General features: G+C 41.0%; 1 protein-coding gene across 3 annotated transcripts in view; it reads left to right on the top strand.

Annotated features, from left to right (window-relative positions):
• The first annotated feature begins 159 nt into the window (after positions 1–159).
• Positions 160–13,521, top strand: part of LOC144720196 (gamma-crystallin S-like) — a 52,284-nt gene continuing 38,922 nt past the window's right edge. For 2 of the 3 annotated variants that reach the window (XR_013585728.1, XM_078596693.1), the window contains exons 1-4: positions 160–231; positions 655–722; positions 4,266–4,385; positions 5,652–5,686. The gene's annotated coding sequence lies outside the window, so the exon portion shown is untranslated. The remainder of the gene's footprint in view (positions 232–654; positions 723–4,265; positions 4,386–5,651; positions 5,687–13,521) is intronic. The other variant, XR_013585729.1, reaches the window with a different exon arrangement.

The raw sequence follows: 13,521 nt of genomic DNA, 5'->3' as shown, positions 1-13,521 counted from the left end.
AGCGCATTGTGCAGCGGGGGGGGGGTTCATGATGCCCTCTCCCTCCGCCTAGCGGAGAATTCTGTTGACGCAACCCCCCCCCCCTAGACTTCCACTGATATGGTACAGCCCAGCCCCAGCAGTATAAATAAGGAGACGCCCCCCAATGCTGGCAGTGGCGTAAGTCCGGTAGGGGCTCTGCATTATGGAGTTGCCGCGCCGGGAGATAGAGTCGAACCAGCAACCTCTGCGGTGGGTCCAGTTTATAAAATAAATTCCATCTTTTCTCAGTTATGCGCGCGCGGAAAACTGATAAGTAATTTATTTGATTTTTTTTAACATGCGGTTTAATACCGGGAATGCAAAAAAATGATAGCACAATCAGTGTAACGAACTCGTATCTTAAAGGAAGAATGGTCATCGCCGATATACGTCTGGCAGTTCAGCATTACGTCAACCAAGCCTGACTGCCGATGAGACCATGGTGACATCGGTCCAGGGTTTTGTTTGAGCTGAACTAATTTCAATTAAATGATGCACTCCCAGAAAGTAATGTGGCTAATGGGAAGGTAAAGCCATGTGGAGTCGTATTTGCTTAGTTATTGTCTGCCAAATGGTATTGAATAACAAGGCAGTCTTTGTATAAAACGTAATTTTCCAATGACACTGCTTTAGGTCCGGCGGTGGTGGCGATACGTGGCCTGTAATCTATCACGAGAGGCGAGGATTGGTGCATCAGACAGGTGAAACGCCTTTCCCGTGGGCATCGATGAGGTTGCCGTTTCCTGGCTCGCCAAGAGAAGTCTACAGAAAATGTGGATTCCACCCAGGGCCGGATTCAGATTGTGTAGGCCCCTGGGCTTCAGGTACTGTGAGGCCCCCAGTAATATTTTCAAAAGGAATACAAAGTTAAAGAAAAAAAATTCATTTTTACAAGGCTAGCAACAAATAAAATTCAGCATTCACAAATAATATCTAGAGGCCCTCCAGCTGGTGGGAGGTCCCTGGGCTGCAGCCCCTAAAGCCCGTGCCTTGATCCGGCCCTGATTCCACCTGGTACCGTCTCTTTGGGATATAATGTTTCCTCCTCACTCCACGTGGGTTTTATCCGGGTGCTCCGGTATCCTCCCCAAATAAAAAAACTCATTAAAAGGCTGATAATTCTGTGCGGCGCTTTAAAAGTTGTAATTAAAAGACAATAAGGAATGGGCGCATGTACTTTACCGCGTGTTTAATTCCTTTCGCACCGTACGTAGCCAATCGTGCTAACCGGTGGTGTGGGGTTAGGACAACAAACTAAAAAAAATTTCTAAAGCAATGCGTTTTCAATTCAGATGTGAAAGTGCATACCTCCAGAGGCTTCCTAATATTGGAAGGAAGAGCGTTCCAGACAGCCGCAGAAGCGCATCTGAAAGCACGCGATATAATGACCGTCTTTGTTCGATGGCGAGCCAAAAGCCGCTGCGAGGATGACCAGAGTGTGCGTGATGGTTTATGCTCCTTGACAATATCAGCAAGGTATTGGTGGTTCATTTGTGGCGAGCACTTTGTGTAATGAAGAAGGGCCATTTCTCAAACCGTCGCCAAAACCTCACTGACGAATCTGAGTTGATTCGTTAATTATGTGTTATGATGTGGACCTATCGGCACGTCACCTTGCCCTCTAACCTAACACCGGCGCTCCATCGTCCTCGCATCTTGTTGTCTGTCCGGGTTGTACATGAACACTTTGGACATTGGAATCTGTTTGGGTGGCAGAAATTGATTTGCGCAGAACTTTGAGAGGACACTACTGCACGGTTTTAATAGACTTTAATTTAGCTGTACTCTGGCCAGTGGTTGCAAAAAGGTGGCAAGGAGCCCGCTTGTGCCCTCTCGCCACTCGGTGGCGCCTTCCCTCGCTCTCTCTCGACACTCGGCGACGATCCCACGGAGCTGCCGGCTCCTCCCACACACACCCACCTGTTTCTTTAGATATCTCGGCCAAGTTGCCCACAAACTTTTACAGATCTTGGGTTCGGCGTTGTTGTGTGGCAAGTTTTGTGTTGATTTACCTTGAGCTTTTTTTATCATTTTGTGTGAGAACATGGCAGGTGCTTTCTGGACAGATGGACCGAAACATCCCGGCTCTTGTGACACGTAGACTAACGGCTCCTTTAACAACAGGAATTAAACAAATACAGGACCGAAATAATGTTAAAATACGAATGAGAATTAACACCTGTACGGTTACATCGCGTGCATATGTGTCGTTAAACCCGCCACCACCCGACATAGCCAGTTAGTAAGGTTTGTCACGTAAACAGAACATGCCAATTCGCTACTAGTGCAATGACTTGAGATGGCACTTTATTGAAGACACGTTCACTTGACATCAGGCGGAGATCCCACTGCAACAGCCCAGAGTCTCCCATGCATCTCCCTTATATATCAATCGAGGCCACGTCCCCCCTTGACGCTCGCTCTACCGGCAGACTCCACCGTCGTCTTTCGTCACCTGACCACGCTCCCTTCTCGAACATTCCTGTAGCCACCAGTCCCTTCGCACTCACAACTGATACCCATGTCATTACCTCCCGTGCCCACTAGTGCATTCGCACTGTAGGCTGACTTCCCTATCATTACCTCCCGTGGCCACTAGTCCCCTCACACTGCATGCAGGCACACTTGTGTGTCTGAGAATAAACCAACAACATATACTGTTGGAGTACGACGTTTCGCCAATAATTACAACTAGTATAATCAGACGACAGCCATATATGTGGAGACATACTCCTGTTTTGTTCTTAAATAGAGGGATAAATTTGATGTCATCACTTGTGAACTAATCAAATGCGAATGCCATGGGTGTAATAAATGAATGCCTATAAATTGCAATGGGTTCAATTACCTGTTGGGGTATTCGTATGGTAATAAGCGAACATTATGCATGTTCTATTTACGTGACAAACCTTACTAATTGGCTGTGGCGGGTGGTGGTGGGTTTAACGCAATCTAACCCAAAAACATCTGGAGAATATTGGTCCCGAAACCTACGCGTTAAACCTGTACAGTAATATAATTTTAAATACCACATGTTTAGAAGATTGTAATACAGTTCTGTACGCTACTGGCCACGGTTTGCATATTTATTCCAACAATATATACCTTATCCATTTCAATAATATAAATATTAATCTTTAAAATGTGATACATTTTATGAGACTGAATCAAATATCTTTATGTAATATGCTTTATCATATCGTGTATATTATTTGCATGTTGAGTTTTTACAATGAGTATAAAGTCGCATCTCCTCATGGCTTCTCCAAAGTTTTTTCAATAAAAATTTAAGAGTAATACTGTTTTAAATTACTACCGTCTGTTTGAATCCATACACAACTAATTTCCTACTACTTATACACGAAATAGTGACTAGTACTGGGGTGTGGCTGATGGGATATGTAAAAAAATAAGTGTGGATTGACATATCTGTGAAGGCGGTGAATTGTTTTATGTATTAGTATCCACAAGGTCGCTAATTATTATCTTGCTTTATGCATTAGTATTGCTGCTATAGATACGAATTATTACACAAAATATAGACTGCAGCTTAGAATGTTCTCGAGTCAAGTTATACAAAGTAATTTTTTTCTAGATTATAAAAACTATAATATTCCCAATGGAAATTGATGCAGTCATCCAAGCTCTTATGCAAACAAAGTTCTAAATAAAACAGCATTTAAACATACCGTTATAAAAAAATACATTTACCAAACTGAAAAAAAAACTGCATCAAGATTATATTAAAAGTCTATGGTAAACATTTGAAGAATTAAGAGGGCTTGCACCGACATGCATTCGTGACCAATATAATCTTCGCGGCACGGTTTCGCAACCTACGGGCCTTCAATCATGGCATTCTCTGCATCCCGTGGCCGCGTCTTTGACCCAAGGACGACCCACCGTATATATTATTGTGCCATGGCTCCCCGCCTATGGAATGCGCTCCTTAGATTGAATACAATTGAATTCCAACAGCTGTGACTGCCCATAGTATGTACAAGAAATTCTGGCAACGCATCACTCCCTGACCGTTTAGTTCTCCATATATGTGTAGTCTGAGTTTCCTGAAAAAGAAAAACACAACTTAACTGAGCACATGAGGGCATTGCCATGGCCTTTTACTATCATAATACCTATCGGCCCAGCTCATTTTCCTGCCAGCAATTTAGTCAACAGGAAGTGGCTATAATGTGCTCGATTAGATAGTGTTCAAAAAAATAATAAGAACGATCTCTTATCAGGTGCCATTTTGTAGGTGGACCTTTCGCGCCTATATGAGTCGTGTCGCCGGGCGCCAACACTCGCGCAAGCCTGGCATGGACAGCACAGTCGGCGACATTTCATCATTCTGAAGATTATCGGTAATTAACACAGTAATAAAATAAGTTGACTTTATGTTCAGAACTACTACAAATTATATGTGCTTAATGTACTACCCTTCTACATGTGTAAGTCCATGCTAGCTATGTTTCTTGTATATTGGTTGATATTTTACTGACTATAAGTGAGAATAAATTGAAATATTACCAAGATAAGGTCAAAACGTAACTTAACGCTATTGTTGGTTTTCGTACAACGAATTTCACTCAAACTCGGTTTTTAAATTAGAACATGCCCTGTGTGTAAGAATAACATGACATTTTCCTGATTATATTTCCGGTATTTTTTTGTTATATATTAACTTAAACAATTCGTTTATTGAGGGCATTAAGTCAAGACAAAGGTCTCACCCAGCAAACTGCAATAGGGGAGTAGATTTGGTTTATATATTTTTACATGAATACAGTCCATGTCATTGCTGTTGAATGGCGAATATTATTTTATTACAAACTGTTTATTCTTGTTTGAGGGATATCCTAAAATAATACCACCTTCCTTTTCACATTATTTGTTTTAAGCTCCTGTAAAAATGTATTCATGCAGAGGAATGTTTAAGATCTTTGGTTTTTCAACACAGTCTGCATCTGTATTTTCACCAACATGAACCCACGGCAGCAGCGTACTGTCGTTGTCAAAAGGAATCGTCAGCATCACAAAATTACTTGCACACATTTACAACAACATCATATTTAAATGTAAAAAAACAAGTTCACTAAAATCTATCGGGATATCTCTGGGAAAACATTGAAGGTGGACCACGACCAAGTCGATTCAATACAGAGGTGAACCAGCAAAAATAATAACTTTTGAACCAGTGCTTATTATCTGCTATTACATCCTGATCATAAACATGGACCGTGAATGAAGAAAAACCTGAAAAGTGTACAAAGAAGCATCGAGAAGGGTATGGTTGGCATTACAGCGAGAGACAGGACTAACGAAGTGGCAGCCAAGGGAATGGAACGCATTGGAGAGGGCGACCACCGAGGAAGTGGAGCGATGCAATCGGCTCCGTGTGTGGGTTCTGGGTCGTTTATTGCATCGTGAGATTTGGAGGTGACCTGGGGAGACCTTCATCCAACAGTGGAGTGATCATAATAATTATAATTTCATAAAGTGATTAATGGATGCTGGTGATTAATATTTACTAGTAAGCAATACAATGAATTTCAGTGCATTTCTTCAAAATGTGAGTGGTCACTTATACTGAACGGTCCTGGGGAAATGTACAAATGTGTGTTTTTCAGAAGGACCCTTGCAGTCGCCATCCCCTCCCCACAAGGTCAGCACTTTTGCAGATAAGGGAGGGTAGCATCTGACCACGTGGTCAGGTTAGGCTGCACAATTCCAATCGTTCCCAGGCACTGTCGAGGTTTAAGTTTGTGGATCGAACACATCCATGAAAAACCCAACCCTAGGACAAGGTCAGCATCTCCTGGCTTGCCAGGGTATGATGGCAGTAGAGCAAATGGATGAATTTCCATCTGTATAGTGATTGAGTGTTATCCCTCGCACGTGTGGCTTTTTCCAGGAACTCCGGTTTTCTCCCCCAAACATCTCAATATAGGATCGCAGAGCTTTGGCAATCATTATTGGTAGCGCCAGTTCTGGCTGTCTTCCCGCTTATCTGTGGTTCCCCACGCCTCCGCATGGAAACTGCGCTTTTACAAATTCTGCAGCATTTGAGTTGGAATTTGCACAAATAACGCGATCTAAAATTTTACTTTTATTACCATTATGTTTTATTTTATTCCCATCCAAGGCTGTGGCAAGTGATAACAGGGCCTGGCTCTTCCCGAGTATATGATCAAAACCCCCCATTACACACGCCGTAGGTTATTTATAATAGTGGAGGTGTATGGATGAGGTCGATTGACATTTTGTTGCACGGCATGCTTTTCATCGGTACTTTCCATGTAAAGCCGACAGCGCAATTGCATTACATCTCTTGTTCTGCCTGTACAACAGGGACACGATAACTTGCATAGAGATGACCCGATATGAACAAATCCAGGTGTAAGATAGCATTAATATTGACTCACCGTAGAGAAAACCGACCAAATTGACAAAAGGTTCATCCCAATACTTGGGATATAAGAACCAACGCTGTGAAGATGTGTGCACCTTCCCTCCCTAATTTAATAATACATTTCTGATTATATGCTGCACATATGCGTTAAGATACTTCTATTCAGTCGTGGCTGCCCCTGTGGGGGGCACGATGTGACTGTGCCTGGCCTACGAGTGGGCATTTGTTTGGCAGTGGGGAGGCGATAATTGTGACGTGTGATCCTAATCGAGTCATTTCTGGGGACATTTCTCAAATTCGGCACACATTGTCTTACCCGTTTCAAATAATGTCCGGATGTATCGCGTCCACTGTGATGTAGACGGCATGTAGTGCTAACCAGGGAGGCCTACCAGTTTTGAACCACGGACCTCTGCATCGAGTGGCGAACGCGCTACCGTTGGGCCGTGTCACATCGCGACATCGCAAGTCAAACCCGCGCCTCGCCCTACCCTCCTGATTAAGCCCGTACACGTGACGTAAAACTGCGGCAATCGCCCGTCACGCGATCTTATTGTGCGTTATCGTAAATTAAACACTTCCGAAGAAATGCACGTTGGAAATTGTGACAGAAGCCATGCACGCGCACGATCTCTCTTGTTTTTGGATTGCACGCACCATTTCCAAAAGACTAACAAAGTCCGTTCTAGTGTTAGAAGATTGCTGTTTAAGGCGGCTGGATTTGAACAAAGTTTACCTCCAATGTAATATCGGATACGTCATCATCTTCATCTGAGAAATGATCATCCACCTAATGGAATTATAACCTTCTTTCTGTGGATATCTGTGATATTCCTCGACTAGATTTAAGATTCTGTCTCCCGTGTGTCATTATTCCATCTTGTGCTCTTCTAGCTTCCATGTGTCATGGTGGTGTGATGTTAACTGCCTCGCCTTGTATGCAGGAGGTCGTAGGTGCGATCCCAACCCTGACTCCTGTATATTTGGAGTTGATATGGTTTCCCCGTGGATGCGTGGATTTTTCTCTGGGCCCTCCAGTTTTTTCCTCCACATTTAGAAAGGCGCGTTTAGAGTATTTGGCTGCTATAAATCTCTACGCGATAAGCCACTTCATTGAGCTATTATTTGTGGCCAGGTAGATTATAAAAATAACTATTTAGCTCAGTGGGCCTTACCTGGTGAAATAAACACTAGTTTTTAGTTTAATTTAGTTTGTGTAATTTCCCAGTTACCAATGCCCCTTGTGCTGTCTTTATGCCCCACTGTTTATTATGACATTGTCAATCACGTTGGTGGTTTGCTCTCAATATTGTTCCTATACATTTCTTGAGTTTTAAAGAGGTTTGTTTATTTTATATTTTTTAATATGATGTTCATCCTTGTTCATTGCTCACATGTTCTGCATCATGGTTTTTTGTATTCTGGTGTTTGTTTCTTTTAATTTGCCCTTGACTTTCACCGCACTGTAATTTTACAGTGCTAGTTATTTAATTATGTAGTGGTGACATCTTGCCCATCAGCTAGCCTCTGCCGCTGTGAATCTCTCTTTAAAATTATCTTGCCTCCTGAACGAGATTTGTTGTTGTTGTTTAAGATAACTGACTTGTGTTTGCCTGCGAATAGATGTTTGTCCCGTCTTTGTAAATGTTGAAATACGAAAGTGACTTATTGTGCCGCTTACAGCATTGACCATCACGTTATTATATTCTGAGTTTAATAATCAAAAGCCACGTTGAAGTGTAATGGGCGTCTTACCAACTTGTTCCTAATACTAAATAATCATGAGCATTGTTGTGGAGAATATAAGTAACAAGCGAACAATATACCTGCATATATCTGTCTCCACTTATTTTTTTGTATACATCCCTAAGTTTCAATTCCTTCTGAGAGTGCTTCATTTTATTAGCATTGCTTAAGCACATGCAAACTCCACTTGTGATAGCTGCCTGTGGTCATGTGACCGGGCTGTATCTGTCCCTCCAGCGATGTATGGATGAAACTGTGAGGGATGTCGACATCAGCTTTAGTTTGATAATAACGGTAAATTCCCTAACATACGTTGTTTCCCGGATTGAGAGGCGTTCTTGTCAGATCAGGCTTTGCTATTCGGTGAGCATTACTTTTGCCCATGTCAAAGCTGAAACTAATGAAACTTGATATATACGCAATTAATATTTTCATTTTTGCAGGTTGCTATTAATTAAACAAAAGTAGCGTAGAAAGTGCATTCCAGTTGCATAAAACATGGAAATATATAACCAATGTCCACGTGTGACCTTGAAACACGATTACAATATAGTAACATAGGTCCAAGAGGGCAGTACAGGCAGCCTTCGATTTACGAAATCTCACCTGAACACAATTGACAAATTATGGACACTTTCGATTAACACGGCACGTACTATGAGAACAAGAAGCCACCCGGGAGAGTACGACGTCACCCATTCATGAGTGCTTCACGGCGTTTCTGCAATTCAACAGTAACGCCTCCACATCGCCTCTCTAGTCATTCCAACATGCAGAATATCTTTTGGTGACTTCCCTGAAAAGGTTAATTGTTATTGTTCTAGATTAGTTATTCAATCGTTTCAAATATCCATGTACTTTATTATAATTTTTGTGCTGTGAAAAGTGACAAAGGTATATATTTTTAGGTTATGAGTAGAGTTGCAATGACTGGCCTACACACATCCCTAATGTTTAGTATTAAATTAATGGGAAAAGACATTCCGATTTACGAAATTTAGTTTCATGCGTGTTTTTTTTTTTAAGAACGCATCCCTTTTGTAAATCGAGGGATACGTATAATGCCTTCATACTAGCAAGGAATAAAACGCAACAACACTAACAATGCAATACAACTAACAAGACTAACACATTCTTAAGTCCATTCTAACCTGAACAATGTCTAAAGCAAAAAGGCTAAATGTGATCTATCGCAATACGGTAACACTAACATTAATGTCGTGAGAACTCTGGAGGCTATTTCTACGGCCATAACTGTATGCTGCAAAGACCTGCTAACAAGCATTATACGCTATGGCATGCTTAAAATGCAATTCTACTGTATGATACTACGTAAACAATACTCTCAGCTGTAAATATTTAATTCTAACACTAAAATACAGCCACGACGATACTGCAATGATACTTTTAGACGAGATTACAACTATAAAACGAAAACAATTAAAGTAATGCTGACAATAAACTAGTAACAATACAGTAACACTAACATTTATTAGCATGAAACACTGATTACCAAAAAAATCCTACAGAAATACAATAATGGAGCAGACCGTTATTGTATTTACCTCCTATTAGCCCACTTGGTTACATACGGTGCGAAAGAAGTTCAATATACATACGCCTCTATATAATATTGGGCCCTCTGAATAAAATAAAATGAAAATCAACCCTTTTTGTCAGCTACGCAGGCCTCTGGGAGTGAATAATTTCAGCAGTATTGCTGCAATTCAAGCAAACTTTGGACTGGTTTTGACATCGTGTCTGGTCGGCAATTAGCCTTGTTTGAACCAATGCTGGTGAATTGCCAAAAATATGTACAGGCAAGGAACCTCGATGTTCGGTATGGGTCCTTTTTCGGCACAAAACTTTATAAACACGTAACGCAAAATAATCAATAGCGTCGTTGTGGAGAATACAATCAACAAAATAACTAAGCGGACAAAGGCCTCCTTTACATGTGTCCCTGCACTAAACATTAAAGTATTTTTTAAACATCCCAGAGCCCATCAGGGTAGAGTTGGTGACCTAACCGTTGCGCACTGGGCGTGCCCTGCGGTGAGATTTTTCCGCGTTTTCGAAGGCCAGATATCTGCCATCTACCCTTTTAAAATGGTTAAAGATTAATCATCGTGAATTCGGTTTCAATTGAATAATAACTCAAACAAAACTGGTTTTTAAATTCTCCTCGTAAACATTTGCAAGCCTCTTGATCCATTTGAACCTTACATTTCTTCAGAGCTTCTCTAACCCCATTGAAATGATGATTGCGCCCAGGATTTGCAACATCCCCAAGTGGATTATCCATCGACCTCTCTACAAGTCTACCCATAATGCAATATTGCCAATAACTAAAAAAATGTTACTTTTAATACACGAGTTTTTTTTTAATAAACCCTCTTGATTATTGAATCTTTTGTCAGTCAATAACGACAGATGGGTAACTAATTCACGTGCCAATTTAAATATATATATATATTTTTAGTTCTTATTAGCCCTACTCTTTGCTTATTTCGGTAAAGTCACGTAGGTAGAAATAAAACAAAACAAATCACGACGTTTCGATAGCAACACAAGCCATCGTCTTCAGGTGAAAATCCCAATAGCCGCGATGTCTACTGCGAGCAGCACGATGTCTGCTGCCTTGTGAAGAGAAGCTGTTACCAGCAAGAGTTTATATACGTTTTTGAGAACAAAGGTAGCCGAAGTAGTGTTAATGGGGTTTTATAGTGTAAAGGTAATAAATAGCGTGGCATGTTAAAGGAAATGAACTTAGATTAGCATGTTGGATTAACGTGCAAAGTTAATGGGCTTCCGTAGCGCATAAGAGCTCAGATTTGCATGTAGGATTAGCATATGTATTTTGATGAGAGAAGCATGTAAAAGTTAATGAACAAATTAGAAAGTTAATGTCAGTCTATGTGTAACCAAGAAGAGCATGTTAAAGTGGATGAGAAAAGCATGTCAAAGTCAATGAGCGAAGTTAATGAGAATATCATGTTCAAGTCAATGAGAGATGAGCAAGTCGATGTCAGTCTATGTGTAATAAATAGCGTGGTATGTTAAAGTTAATGAACTTAGCATTAGAACGGCTTGGGGGAGAGAGAGAATATGTGTTTTAATGAGAGAAGCATGTAAAAGTTAATGAAAAAATTAGCAAGTTAATGTCAGTTTATGTGTAACAAAGAGTAGCATGTTAAAGTTAATGAGAAAAGCATGTAAAAGTACATGAGCGAATTCAATGAGAATATCATGTTAAAGGCAATGAGAGCTGAGCAAGTCGATGCAGTCATGCCGGTGGTTGCATGTCAAATCAAGATTCTTATTAGCCCCTCCAACGCTTATCCCCACTGTCTCTGGACTGCCTATCTCTGTGCTATGAAGAAGGCCCACTGCCCAAAACGTCACTGATTACATATTTTTTCCTTTCTATAAATGTGTGCTTGCGCACGATTGCCAACGCCCACCAAATATTTGAGTAATTGTTTTTTTCTGTTGAGTTGTGTGTAGTTGTCCATTTGTGCTTTTGTGTTGGTTCGCCGATAACATTGTGGTGTGTTTGCCACGACATTTATTACGCAATTTACCCAGGAAAGCCTTTGGATTCCCAGGACTCGTTTCTGGAAGAGTTCTCAATTGAGATTCTCTTGACAGGAAAGTTTAAGTTTGAAAAAAAAAACACCGGCTGTGTTAATTTAATTGCTGTTTTTGTTACAGAATCTTTCCGATGAAATATTCTTTGATAATTGGATATTATTATTTTTCTTTAAAACAGGCCTATGGAATATTTGGATTTTACTTGTTTGGCTGCTTTAGCCTATTGACATTTTGATAGGACATAACAAATGTTAGATTTGAATCGCTGTAAAATGTGTTCGGTGGGTTATGCCACGCAAGAACATGAAGAATAGCAGATGGTTTGGAAAAAAAAATCCAGCATTGGATTGATCCTCGATGCCATTTACAGAATGCTGAGATATTCCCTTTGTGCCATTATAGTCACCAAAGCTCTCTGTTACTCAGACTCCTTTCACTCCAATATTGCACTTGTGTCCTCAAGAAGCGTGGATTCATTCATAATGCCAAACATTTGCTTTAGCGAGCAGCAACTCCTAATGCCATTTCAAATTGTGGTTCCATCCCAGAATGAATGTCTCTTCCTATTTTTTGGCAGTCTCAAGTTACCCTTAAACCTTTTACACATCGCAAAACCAGACATTTTTCAGTCAGCCAGTGGTCTATCAAAGCTTGTAAGACAGTTTAACACAGTACCATCCACATGTCCTAACTCCTCTAAGGCCATCCTGTGTTGATGCCACACCAGGGCAGCCCAAAAAGCACTCGCCACGAGCCTGTACCATCAAATTAGCCCCAACAGACACGATGCCACCCAGCTCAATTCAGATCTCGGTACAAATCAATTATTGCCACCCGAAACACGGGTGCCTATTCTCGTACTGCCTTGGTCAAAACCCCTGTTAACCCAGACGGTTGGCAATCTTTGTTAAACCATCTTGGAAAAATAAAGTCTAACAAAAATTACATTATTAGTTGACCTGTGACTGCATCTACGGAACCTAAGGGTATAACTGCCTGATGTACATATTTCATTCTCTGCTTTTATTGCCTTAAATCATAAGGGAGTTCAACATTTGTAAACCCTGCCCCTTCCTCCTTTCTGTTTATGCCCCACCTCCATTGCTTCTTAGGCACTGCCTTTTGCCTGATCATGCCCCCCCCCCCCGTCTCTTCCGCACCTTTCCCTTTTTAGGCCCTGCCCCTCATTTCGGCCCTCTCCCCTTTGGACACATGGTTGGGCTGTTTTGTCTTTCCTTTGTCAACCTGTCCAAGGGCAACGTTTTGCATGTTTTTATTTTAAAATTTTTATCGTATAAAATATATCACGTGGAGAACCCCTTGAGATGGAAAGTCTCATTACTAAGGGTGTGAGGTTGACGCGTGCATAACGCACACGTAATGAAGACAACTTTAAAGTAACCAACACCTCATTTGACTTGTCTCTTGCATTCAACGTGTACCCCCCTTAATAGCTGCTCAATGCTATCACCTTTGAATGGGTTTTGCTGGGCAGTGATTAATTTCTCATTAAAAATCCATCATAGTATTGTTCCAATACTTCAACTTATGAAGAACGTGAAATAATTTTCCAGTTTGTTGAAACATATTATTCACCAATCTCTTTTATAAAAAATATTTTACATGGATAATCCCTTGAGATGGAACATCTAATTTCCAAGAGTGTCCACGGGAGGGGAGTTCATTTGGAACATTCATCACAAACACATAACATCCATAATAGAGGTTTTTTGGGTTAGATCGTGTAA

The sequence above is a fragment of the Lampetra planeri genome, chromosome 8, assembly GCF_965212315.1.
Source record: "Lampetra planeri chromosome 8, kcLamPlan1.2.h2, whole genome shotgun sequence".
NCBI lineage: Eukaryota > Metazoa > Chordata > Hyperoartia > Petromyzontiformes > Petromyzontidae > Lampetra > Lampetra planeri.
The sequence above is the reverse complement of the archived record's forward strand: the minus strand, read 5'-3'. Positions and strand labels throughout refer to the sequence as shown.